Genomic DNA, 11,930 nt, shown 5'->3' with positions numbered 1-11,930 from the left:
AAAAAATGTTTTATTTGTTTTGGAGTATAGATGTTGATTAGACATTAAATATTAAGATTAAAAAAACCACAATGAAAAAAAAACAGCATAATTTTGTGTCATCAAGTTTCAATAGAAGTGATGAATGTATGCTTAATACTGATATAAAGGGATTATCTTGTAAAGCAACCTCCAGCTGAAGCACCTATAAATAGATTGCATAAGGGTAGAATTTATCAGCATTTCACCACAGACGTCAATATGACAAGAAGTGTTCTCGCTATTATCACCTTTCTAAGCTAAAGTAGTTGAAGTGGTTGTAGGCTGATGTCTCCTATCACAAGTGACAATTATGGGTATGGCCATTTAGTCTGATAATAACCTTGCCCTTTGTATTAATGTAGGGTTCCCATGAGGGCAAATCAAAATGTGGCTGATATTTTCCACCATGAATTTTCCCATAAATACAAATTAAAATCTGTCACATGTGGATTTTGCTTTTGACTTGGACCTGCACCTGATACACTGGAAAAAAGTCTGTGCTTTTCTGAAACTGTTTTGTGATCTAGGAGGTAGTACCTTGCCAGCAATTGTGCTCTGACTGCTGCCAGTTTCAACCATCAGCTTTATCATAGCAATCTGAGTAACTGCCCCCTCTACTGCCTCCTCTTCCAAAAGATGCTGGTATCCATAGTTAGCTATTTTGTTTACTATAAGCTAGTGCCTCATCCCACCAAATGCCACCCTAGGCACTGGCCCTCGAGTGCCTAGTGGCAAATATGGCCCTGATTACAGTGGTAGAAAAACTTATGTTGTAGATAACAAAGGATCCATCCTTCACAATAGGTGATGGTCACAGCTCCTCCTCTATCCTTCTTGCACAATAAATTCTGCACATACCTAGAGCATACCTAGAACACTCTGCAATATGTATAAGCCATTTCTATATGTGATGCAGGTCTCTGAATGCCATTAGCCCCTATAGTCATGTAGAGAACATAAAAAAAATCTGAAAGTAGAACAGGTTAGAAAAAATTCTAAGTCCTTCTGTGTTAGTATCGGTTTTTAATTAGTATAAAAAATATAGATACACTGTGTGAATATACATTGTAAATACCAATACAGATATGGAGAGTGATAATATCTAAGAGAAAAGTGCAAAAGGTATGAGACATCCTTTAATTATTTTAAGTAACAACGTAATACAATTTTCTAGGATCATAGTCACCAAAGAGATAAACATGAGATAAATGGAGTAAGCCTTATGGAGACAATATAATGAAGTCAGTATGTGTTTGGATAATTTAGCACAATTTGTCATCTAGGCAATGTGGCTATTTTCTAACAATAGCACATAGTTATAAATATACTGGTCACTGTTCTACTATTCTATTTAGGTGATCGGGTGAAATGTAAAGTATTTATTTAAACCAAATATTTATCTTACAAATGCCCTTAAAGCTGAGGTGCTGGAGACAAATCAATACGGGCATAATAAAGACAGTTTTCATGCAAAATATGAAATATATTTCAAGGTCAACCCAACCTCTTCTTCCGGTACATCAACCTGGCAACCATTACATGCAGATTCCATATTTATAGTCCAAATATTTTATATCTTCTGACTTTCCACACTTCAAAGCGATCATATATTCACCAAACAGGATCTTGGGTCATTTTGTACTTGCCAGGTCAACTTATTTTCACATTGTATAAATATGCTAAGACACTGAAGAAGCTACAACATATCAGTAATAGAATACAGCTTTAGTAAAAAGAACAGTTATTAGCCCCATAACAATATAAATGAAATAACTCACAAATAGAGAAACAGAACATGGCCACAAATCCCCAACTTCTACAATGATCTACTTGCTTCTCAGAATAATTTAAAATACTAACAGGTTGTTAGCATACCTTCTGTTCAAAACGTGGCGAGTAGGCTGGCACGTTTTGATCAAAAGGTATGTCACGATTCGGCAGGCTGGATGTGGATCCTCTGTGTCAGCGAGGGATTGGCGTGGACCGTGTCGGTGGACCGGTTCTAAGATGCTACTGGTATTCACCAGAGCCCGCCGCAAAGCGGGATGGTCTTGCTGCGGCGGTAGCAACCAGGTCGTATCCACCGGCAACGGCTCTACCTCGCTGACTGCTGAGAAGGCGTGGGACAGAAGGACTAGGCAGAGGCAAGGTCAGACGTAGCAGAAGGTCAGGGCAGGCAGCAAGGTTCGTAGTCAATGTGGATAGCAGAAGATCTGGAACACAGGCTTTGGACAACACTAAACGCTTTCACTGGCACAAGGCAACAAGATCCGGCAAGGAAGTGCAGGGGAAGTGAGGTAATATAGCCAGGGAGCAGGTGGAAGCTAATTAGGCTAATTGGGCCAGGCACCAATCATTGGTGCACTGGCCCTTTAAATCTTAGAGAGCTGGCGCGCGTGCGCCCTAAAGTGCGGAGCCGCGCGCACCAGGACATGACAGCCGGGGGCTGGGACAGGTGAGTGACTTGGGATGCGATTCGCGAGCGGGCGCGTCCCGCTATGCGAATCGCATCCCCGCCGGCAATGTCAGTGCAGCGCTCCCGGTCAGAGGGTCTGACCGGGGCGCTGCAGAGAGAGGAACGCCGCGAGCGCTCTGGGGAGGAGCAGGGAGCCGGAGCGCTCGGCGTAACAAGGTACACTTACAACCTGTTAGTTTTTTAAATTATGCTGAGAAGCAATGAGATCATAGTGCAAGTTGTGGATGTGCGACCATGTTTTGTTTCTCTGTTTGTGAGTTACATTTGCATTCTGTCCCCTCCTTTGTTTTTCCATGGCCAGCACTCAATTCACTCTGCCGAGGCATTTTCTCTGAGCATTCTCCCCACCCTCTGACAGGGAGCACATTGTAGGTGTTTGCACTCTTGTGGTGCTTTGCAGTGGCCCTTTTTGCTGTGATGCTTTGTCTGTGGGGTGGTGTGGGCCAGAGATAGGGACTTGGTTGGGCATAAATGGGTCTGTCTCGCCAATGAGTCATTCCCCTTGAGCACTTGGTGTTGCTGTGGTGGTGGTTGCTGCCCAGTAGTGTTGCTCGCGAATATTCGCAATTCGAATTTTATTCGCGAATATCGCATATTCGCGAATTCGCGAATATTCGCGAATATAGCGCTATATATTCGTAATGACGAATATTCGTATTTTATTTATTTATTTATTTATTTTTATTTTTTCACAGTACACATCACAGTGATCATCCCTCTCTGCTTCCAGCTTATGTGGTGTAAGAAGGCTGTAATACTACTGTGTGAGACTGGCGTGCGAATTTTCGCATGTGCGAAAATTTGCATATGATAATTTGCGCATATGCGAATTTTAGCCCATGTTAATTTTTGTGTATGCAAATTTTCGTATATGTTAATTTTCGCACATGCGAAAAATCACATATGCGAAAAATAAAACGAGAACATTACGAATATGCGAATATTCGCGAATATGACGAATATTCATCCATATATTCGTGAATATTCGCGAATTCGAATATGGCCTATGCCGCTCAACACTACTGCCCAGCACTATGCCAGTGTAAGTTTGGGCACCCACTCTTATCAGGTGGCCTTGACGTGGTGAGTAGATTTGTACATTTTGATCAAACAAAACACTAACAACCTTTTAGTTTTTAAATTATGCTGAGAAGCAATTAGTTAATGGTACAAGTTGCGGATGTGCGGACATGTTCTGTTTTTACATTTTTCAGTATAAATTGAATACATTTATAAGGATTAGCAACAGTATGAGGCAAAGGCTGCATGGCGACTTTGGCAGCGACAGGTCATGTGGCCAAAGATCTGTGTTGTGGTGTCTGAATTATAGTTCATCGCAGTTAATGAAAGTGAATGTAGTTGCATTGTGACACGTAGGTTATCAGCAATTCGTGTGCCTCAACACAACCACATGCCGCTTCATTAGCTATGATGCAGGCAGTGTGACAGTGTGATCTTTGGCTGCATAATCTGTGTTGTGGCCAATGTCACTAACCATAGCTTTATACAGCATCAGCCTTATGGTAAAGTACTGCTTATACTGATAGATAATGGCATGCTAGAGGTGGATTTTGTTTCTAAATATGTACATTGGAATGCTTTTATTTCTAAAACTGAAACATATGGTACATATTCTGTGACAATATTACATGTTTTTCAGTTTTATAGGCCAATTTAGGGAGTTCCTAAAGAGCAACAAGGGGACTTTGCTGACTGGGCAACTTCCAGATCTATATTAGCTAGCAACCTGTGTAGATTTGGCTCCTGGGCCCCAAAACAAAATCTGTAACATGGTCCCCACCTAACTTGTGCCATTTACATTTCTAATGTCTTCTTACATGGCAAAGGGGCCTTCCAATAGGGCCTGGGGCACACTGTTGCTTTGAAGGAAATCTGTCAACAGTGTAACCTGCACAAACCTGTCGGTACCTACAGATAGTGCAGGTGACACTGATGACAACACCATGCCTCAAGCCGAGTGCCCGGAGCGGAGCTAATGGAGAAGATTACCGAAGATCCCCGCCACGGAACGGGACAAGGTGAGTACCGTTGTCCTCAGTGTCATCTGCACTATCTGTCGGTACCAAAGGATAGGGGATAAAAGGTATGATTGCGGTGGTCCCGCCGCTGGGGACCTCCGCGATCACCAGCGTGCCAGATGACTGGTAACTTCAGCCACCATGCCCCATTCATTCATGTCTATGGGAGGAGGCATGACGGCAGACCCCCGTGATCAGACATCTTATACCCTATCCTTTGGATATGGGATAAGATGTTTTTCGGCATTGAAAATAAACAGTTACGAGGTCCCGAAATAATATAGAGAGATCCTTCTTGTTTAACCATGAAAAACTCTTGAGGTGCCTCATTGAGGGTTATGAAACCAAGCACTTATGATAAAGAAAACTATAAACCATGGGCATCCTTGGCTCTTTGGAGAAAGATTAGACTACTTCCATGCAAGAAAATGGCACAGTGTGGTTGCACATGACAAATCACTGGTGTCTGTGAGGTTTGTCATCATGAGCATGATTTATAATCTACTAGCAGAGTACCCGGCGTTCCTAATCCTTGTTGTGGAGGAAGCTTTTGACTTCATATCCTGTCCTCATATATTGTTGTCATATCCCAACCCCATATCCTGTCCTCATATATCGACCTCCTAGCTCGACCTCCTGTCTCAACCTCCTATTCCAACCTCCTATCCCGACCTCCTATCCCGTCCTCATATCCCGACCTCCTATCTCAACCTCCTATCTCAACATCTTATCTTGACCTATCTTGACCTCCTATCCCGACCTCCTATCCCAACCTCCTTTCCCGTCCTCATATCTCCACCTCCTATCCCGACCTCCTTTCCCGTCCTCATATCTCCACCTCCTATCCCGACCTCCTATCCCGACCTCCTATCCTGACCTCCTATCCCGACTTCCTATCCCGACCCGTAATATGTGTACCAGGTATTGAAATATCTCCAGCCGTACGGAAGTTATGTGGGAACATAAATTTCCCATTGATTTGCATGGGACTTTAAACAAAAACCCCAACCATCACAAATGGGGGTAGTTAACAGTTAAATTAACTATCCTATATTTTAAGTGGACATATAAGTAACATGTGACCAAGTATTATCAAAATATCTCCAGCCGTTTGGAAGTTATGCAGTAACATATATTTCCCATAGACTTGTATGGGACTTTAAACAAAAACCCAGACCCTAGCAAATGGGGGTGAGTAAGGGTTAAATTACCTATCCTATGTTTGTTGTTGACATATAAGTAACATGTGTGCCAAGTTTCATGTTAATATCTTTAGCCATTTGGACGTGATGCTGGAACATACATACATACACACGTTGAGTTTTATATATATAGACTAGCTTAATACCTGTTGCCCGGTTTTTCCTTCCTAATCCTTGTTGGGGAGGAAGCTTTTGACTTCATATCCTGTCCTCATATATTGTTGTCATATCCCAACCCCATATCCCGACCTCCTATCCCAACCTCCTATCCCGTCATCATATCTCGACCTCATATCTCGTCCTCCTATTCGGACCTCCTATCCTGACCTCCTATCCTGACCTCCTATCCCGTCCTCATATCCCGTCTTCCTATCTCGACCTCCTATCTTGACCTCCTATCTAGACCTCCTATCCCAACTCCTATCCTGACCTCCTACCCCGACCTCCTATCCCGTCCTCCTATCTCGACCTCCTATCTCGACCTCCTATGCTGACCTCCTATCCCGACCTCTTATCCCGTCCTCCTATCCAGTCCATCTATCTCCTATCCCGACCTCCTATCCCGTCCTCCTATCCCGTCCTCATATCCCGTCCTCCTATCTCGACCTCCTATTCCGACCTCCTATACCAACCTCCTATCCCGTCCTCCTATCCCGGTCCTCCTATCCTGGTCCTCTTATCCCGTTCATCCTATGCCGACCTCCTATCCCATCCTCTTATCCCATCCTCCTATCCCGTCCTCCTATCTCAACCTCCTATCCCGACCCGTAATATGTGTACCAGGTATTGAAATATCTCCAGCCATACGAAAGTTATGTGGGAACATACATTTCCCATTGATTTGCAAGGGACTTTAAACACAAACCCCGACACTCACAAATGGGGGTTATTAAGGGTTAAATTAACTATCCTATATTTCAAGTGGACATATAAGTAACATGTGACCAAGTATTATCGAAATATCTCCAGCCGTTTGGAAGTTATGCAGTAACATATATTTCCCATTGACTTGTATGGGACTTTAAACATAAACCCCGCCCCTGCAAATGGGGGCGAGTAAGGGTTAAATCACCTATCCTATGTTAGTTGTAGACATATAAGTAACATATGTGCCAAGTTTCATGTTAATATCTTTAGCCGTTTGGACGTGATGCTGGAACATACACACATACATACATACACACACACACATACACAGGTTGAGTATTATATATATAGATTGGCATCATGTTATAGAGCAGGACATGCTGAACAGATCAATATATATCTTTTTAGGAAAAGATTCAGTATAACTTGTCACTTATTGATTAAAAGTCCTTTCTATACTAAGAAGTCCAGTGCATACTGTCTCTCAATGATACAATCACTCACTAGACACCTAAGTATTAAAAGATCAGATATTTCATAGATGACAAGTAATACTAAATCTTTTCCTGCTCAATGCCTCCTGCTCCATAACATGATGCTCATAGATCATGTGGTGTCCCGGTACCGCATCTTATACGGTACCTATGTATGTGTGGGTCCCCATAGCCAGAGTCCCTAGGACGTAGGGATCCCTGTTGTGTAGCCTACCCCTTGTCGCCTCTATTCTAACTAATAGCCTAGTAATTTATGTAAGGGTGATGTAAATATAGTAATATATGTAAATAAATGGTTAATTACATGTTCCATAGTAGACTTGTGCACTAGAAAAATTTTCGTTTAATTTCGTTTCGTTTTTTCGTTTTGGAAAAAAAATTCGGTTCGGCAATATTTTCGGTTTAGTATTTTCGGATACATTCGGTATTCGGGTATTCGTGTTGTTTTTTTCGGATACATTCGGTATTCGGGTACATTCGGTAAATCTTTTTAGTCTTTTTTTGGACTTTAGCGATCCTAATAAATAATGGAGATACCTTTTTTATTAAAATTTCGCAGGGTATCATAAAAAAATCATAATAAAAAAGATACAGTGGTGATGGAAAAAATTGTATCTAATGAAATGTATCTTTTTTATTATGAAATGTTTATTCATTTTTAAACAGGGATCAATTTATGTGAGCGGGTAAAGCACAAAAAATGGAGCCGACAATAATAAAAATGTAGTGTGTGCGTGTTTTTCACTTTAAAAAAAATTTTTTTTTAGGTAGTATTACTACTCCCAGTATGGAACACACTCTTCCATGATGGGAGTAGTAGTTACCTGTACTAATTGACAGATCGCAGGGGTCCCTTGCGATCCTCTTGTACAGATGCGGCGGGTGCTCTTCTATGGTCCCCTGCACTCACGTATATATACACATATTTATATTTCCCGCAGAGCTGTGATTGGCCAGATGGTTCCAGCCAATCACAGTTCTCTGTGAGAAATAGGAATATGTGTATATATACGGCCGTGCAGGGGTCCATAGGAGAGCGGCCACCGCATTCATACATTATACTGGAGGATCGCAGCGGGCGTCAGGAGTGATACCCGCAGTGATCTTCCCTTTACTACAAGTACTACCACTCCCAACATGGAGTACACTCTGCTCCATGCTGGGAGCTGTAGTACCTGCATTAATAGACAGATCGCAGCGGGTGTCAGAAGTTACACTCGCTGCCATATGTCTATTAATGCAGGTACTACAGCTCCCAGCATGGAGCAGAGTGTGCTCCATGTTGGGAGTATTAGTACCTGCAGTAAGGGACAGATCCCAGGGATGTCACTCCTCCTGACACCGCTGCGATCCTCCTGATGTGAATGTCGGGATCAGCTGTTCTCAGGGCTACAGAGCCGGGAGAACAGCTGACGCTGAGCCGTAGGTATACATCGTATATCTACTGCCCAGCAAGAACTTACAGTGAGCCTGCAATGTGTATATACAGTATACACATTGCTGGCTCACTTAACCCCTTGCTGAGCTGTGCGCTATGCGCAAGCCCAGCAAGGGAAGAGTTAACTTACACTGCTGGACAGTGTAGGTTAACCCTTTGGGCGGTATACACTTTATACAGCTATCTATAGATAGCTGTATACAGTGTATACAGAAGACGTAGTCCAGCTTACTTCCCTGAGTCCCGGGCCGGGTTCGTGTAGCTCCGCCCCCTAGCGATGACGTCATTAGGGGCGGAGCTACAGAAGGGAACAAGGCTAGTTAATCTGAAGCTCTGTTCACATTGTACGTTTTGTATAATGTGAACAGACCCTTCTGGCAGTGTCTACCCAGACAGGGAGACTCCAGCTGTTGCTAAACTACAACTCCCAGCATGCCCAGACAGCCAAAGGCTGTCTGGGCATGCTGGGAGTTGTAGTTTTGCACCAATTGGTTGCTCCCTGTTTGGGTAGACATTGCATCATGGGTGCTCTCCCCAGCGGACAGCGCCAAAAATGTCATAACCAATTTTTTGTGTTTTTTTTCTTCTCTTTTCAGATCCGTGTATGCAGAGGATTACTGCGGATTCGATGGATTACGGCGGATTATTTATTTTTTCCTTTAATAAAATGGTTAACGAGGGCTGTGGGGGAGTGTTTTTTTAAATAAAATAATTTTTCCAATGTGTTGTGTTTTTTTTTTTTTTTATTGAATTTTCAGGGTTAGTAGTGGAAGCTGTCTTATTGACGGAATCCATTACTAGGCCAGGGCTTAGTGCTAGCCCCAAAAACAGCTAGCGCTAACCCCCAATTATTACCCCGGTACCCACCGCCACAGGGGTGCCGGGAAGAGCCGGTACCAACAGGCCCGGAGCGTCAAAAATGGCGCTCCTGGACCTAGGCGGTAACAGGCTGGCGTTATTTAGGCTGGGGAGGGCCAGTAACAATGGTCCTCGCCCACCCTGGTAACGTCAGGCTGTTGCTGTTTGGTTGGTATTGTGCTGAGAATGAAAATACGGGGAACCCTATGCGCTATTTTTTTTTATTTAAATAATTTTTTTTTTTTTAAAACGCATAGGGTTCCCCGTATTTTCATTCTCAGCACAATACCAACCAAACAGCAACAGCCTGATGTTACCAGGGTGGGCGAGGACCATTGTTACTGGCCCTCCCCAGCCTAAATAACGCCAGCCTGTTACCGCCTAGGCCCAGGAGCGCCATTTTGACGCTCCGGGCCTGTTGGTACCGGCTCTTCCCGGCACCCCTGTGGCGGTGGGTACCGGGGTAATAATTGGGGGTTAGCGCTAGCTGTTTTGGGGGCTAGCACTAAGCCCTGGCCTAGTAATGGATTCCGTCAATAAGACAGCTTCCACTACTAACCCTGAAAATTCAATAACAAAAAAAAAACACAACACATTGGAAAAATTATTTTATTTAAAAAAACACTCCCCCACAGCCCTCGTTAACCATTTTATTAAAGGAAAAAATAAATAATCCGCCGTAATCCATCGAATCCGCAGTAATCCTCTGCATACACGGATCTGAAACGAGAAGAAAAAAACACAAAAAATTGGTTATGACATTTTTGGCGCAGTCCGCTGGGGAGAGCACCCATGATGCAATGTCTACCCAAACAGGGAGCCACCAATTGGTGCAAAACTACAACTCCCAGCATGCCCAGACAGCCTTTGGCTGTCTGGGCATGCTGGGAGTTGTAGTTTAGCAACAGCTGGAGTCTCCCTGTCTGGGTAGACACTGCCAGAAGGGTCTGTTCACATTATACAAAACGTACAATGTGAACAGAGCTTCAGATTAACTAGTCTTGTTCCTTTCTGTAGCTCCGCCCCCTAATGACGTCATCACTAGGGGGTGGAGCTACACGAACCCGGCCCGGGACTCAGGGAAGTAAGCTGGACTACGTCTTCTGTATACACTGTATACCGCTATCTATAGATAGCTGTATATTGTGTATACTGCCCAAAGGGTTAACCTACACTGTCCAGCAGTGTAAGTTAACTCTTCCCTTGCTGGGCTTGCGCATAGCGCACAGCTCAACAAGGGGTTAAGTGAGCCAGCAATGTGTATACTGTATATACACATTGCAGGCTCACTGTAAGTTCTTGCTGGGCAGTAGATATACGATGTATACCTACGGCTCAGCGTCAGCTGTTCTCCCGGCTCTGTAGCCCTGAGAACAGCTGATCCCGACATTCACATCAGGAGGATCGCAGGGGGTGTCAGGAGGAGTGACATCCCTGGGATCTGTCCCTTACTGCAGGTACTAATACTCCCAACATGGAGCACACTCTGCTCCATGCTGGGAGCTGTAGTACCTGCATTAATAGACATATGGCAGCGAGTGTAACTTCTGACACCCGCTGCGATCTGTCTATTAATACAGGTACTACAGTTCCCAGCATGGAGCAGAGTGTACTCCATGTTGGGAGTGGTAGTACTTGTAGTAAAGGGAAGATCACTGCGGGTATCACTCCTGACAGCCGCTGCGATCCTCCAGTATAATGTATGAATGCGGCGGCCGCTCTTCTATGGTCCCCTGCATGGCCGTATATATACACATATTCCTATTTCTCACAGAGAGCTGTGATTGGCTGGAACCATCTGGCCAATCACAGCTCTGCGGGAAATATGAATATGTGTATATATACGTGAGTGCAGGGGACCATAGAAGAGCAGCCGCTGCATCTATACATTATACAAGAGGATCGCAAGGGACCCCTGCGATCTGTCAATTAGTACAGGTAACTACTACTCCCATCATGGAAGAGTGTGTTCCATGCTGGGAGTAGTAGTACTACCTAAAAAATGTTTAAAAAAAAAAAAAGTGAAAAACACGCACACACTACATTTTTACTATTGTCGGCTACATTTTTAGTGCTTTACCCGCTCACATAAATTGATCCCTGTTTAAAAATGAATAAACATTTCATAATAAAAATCATACATTTCATTAGATACAATTTTTTCCATCACCTCTGTATCTTTTTTATTATGATTTTTTTATGATACCCTACGAAATTTTAATAAAAAAGGTATCTCCATAACTTTTTAGGATCGCTAAAGTCCAAAAAAGAATAAAAAGATTTACTGAATGTTCCCGAATACCGAATGTATCCGAAAAATCAAACTATCTGTATCCTTTTTATTAACTTTGTTATCAGAATTAATTCTTCACGTCGTTTACGGATAACGAATGCATTCGTTATTTACAGGTCGGGAAATAACGAATGTATTCGTTACTTTGCTATTCGTATTATCGTGGCTATTCGGGAATGTTCAAAATATGTTTTCGTGCATTCGGATGGGTCCGAATGCACGAAAACGGTAAAATTCGTTAA

The sequence above is a fragment of the Hyla sarda genome, chromosome 2 (assembly GCF_029499605.1).
Source record: "Hyla sarda isolate aHylSar1 chromosome 2, aHylSar1.hap1, whole genome shotgun sequence".
In the NCBI taxonomy this organism is placed as follows: domain Eukaryota; kingdom Metazoa; phylum Chordata; class Amphibia; order Anura; family Hylidae; genus Hyla; species Hyla sarda.
The sequence above is the reverse complement of the archived record's forward strand: the minus strand, read 5'-3'. Positions refer to the sequence as shown.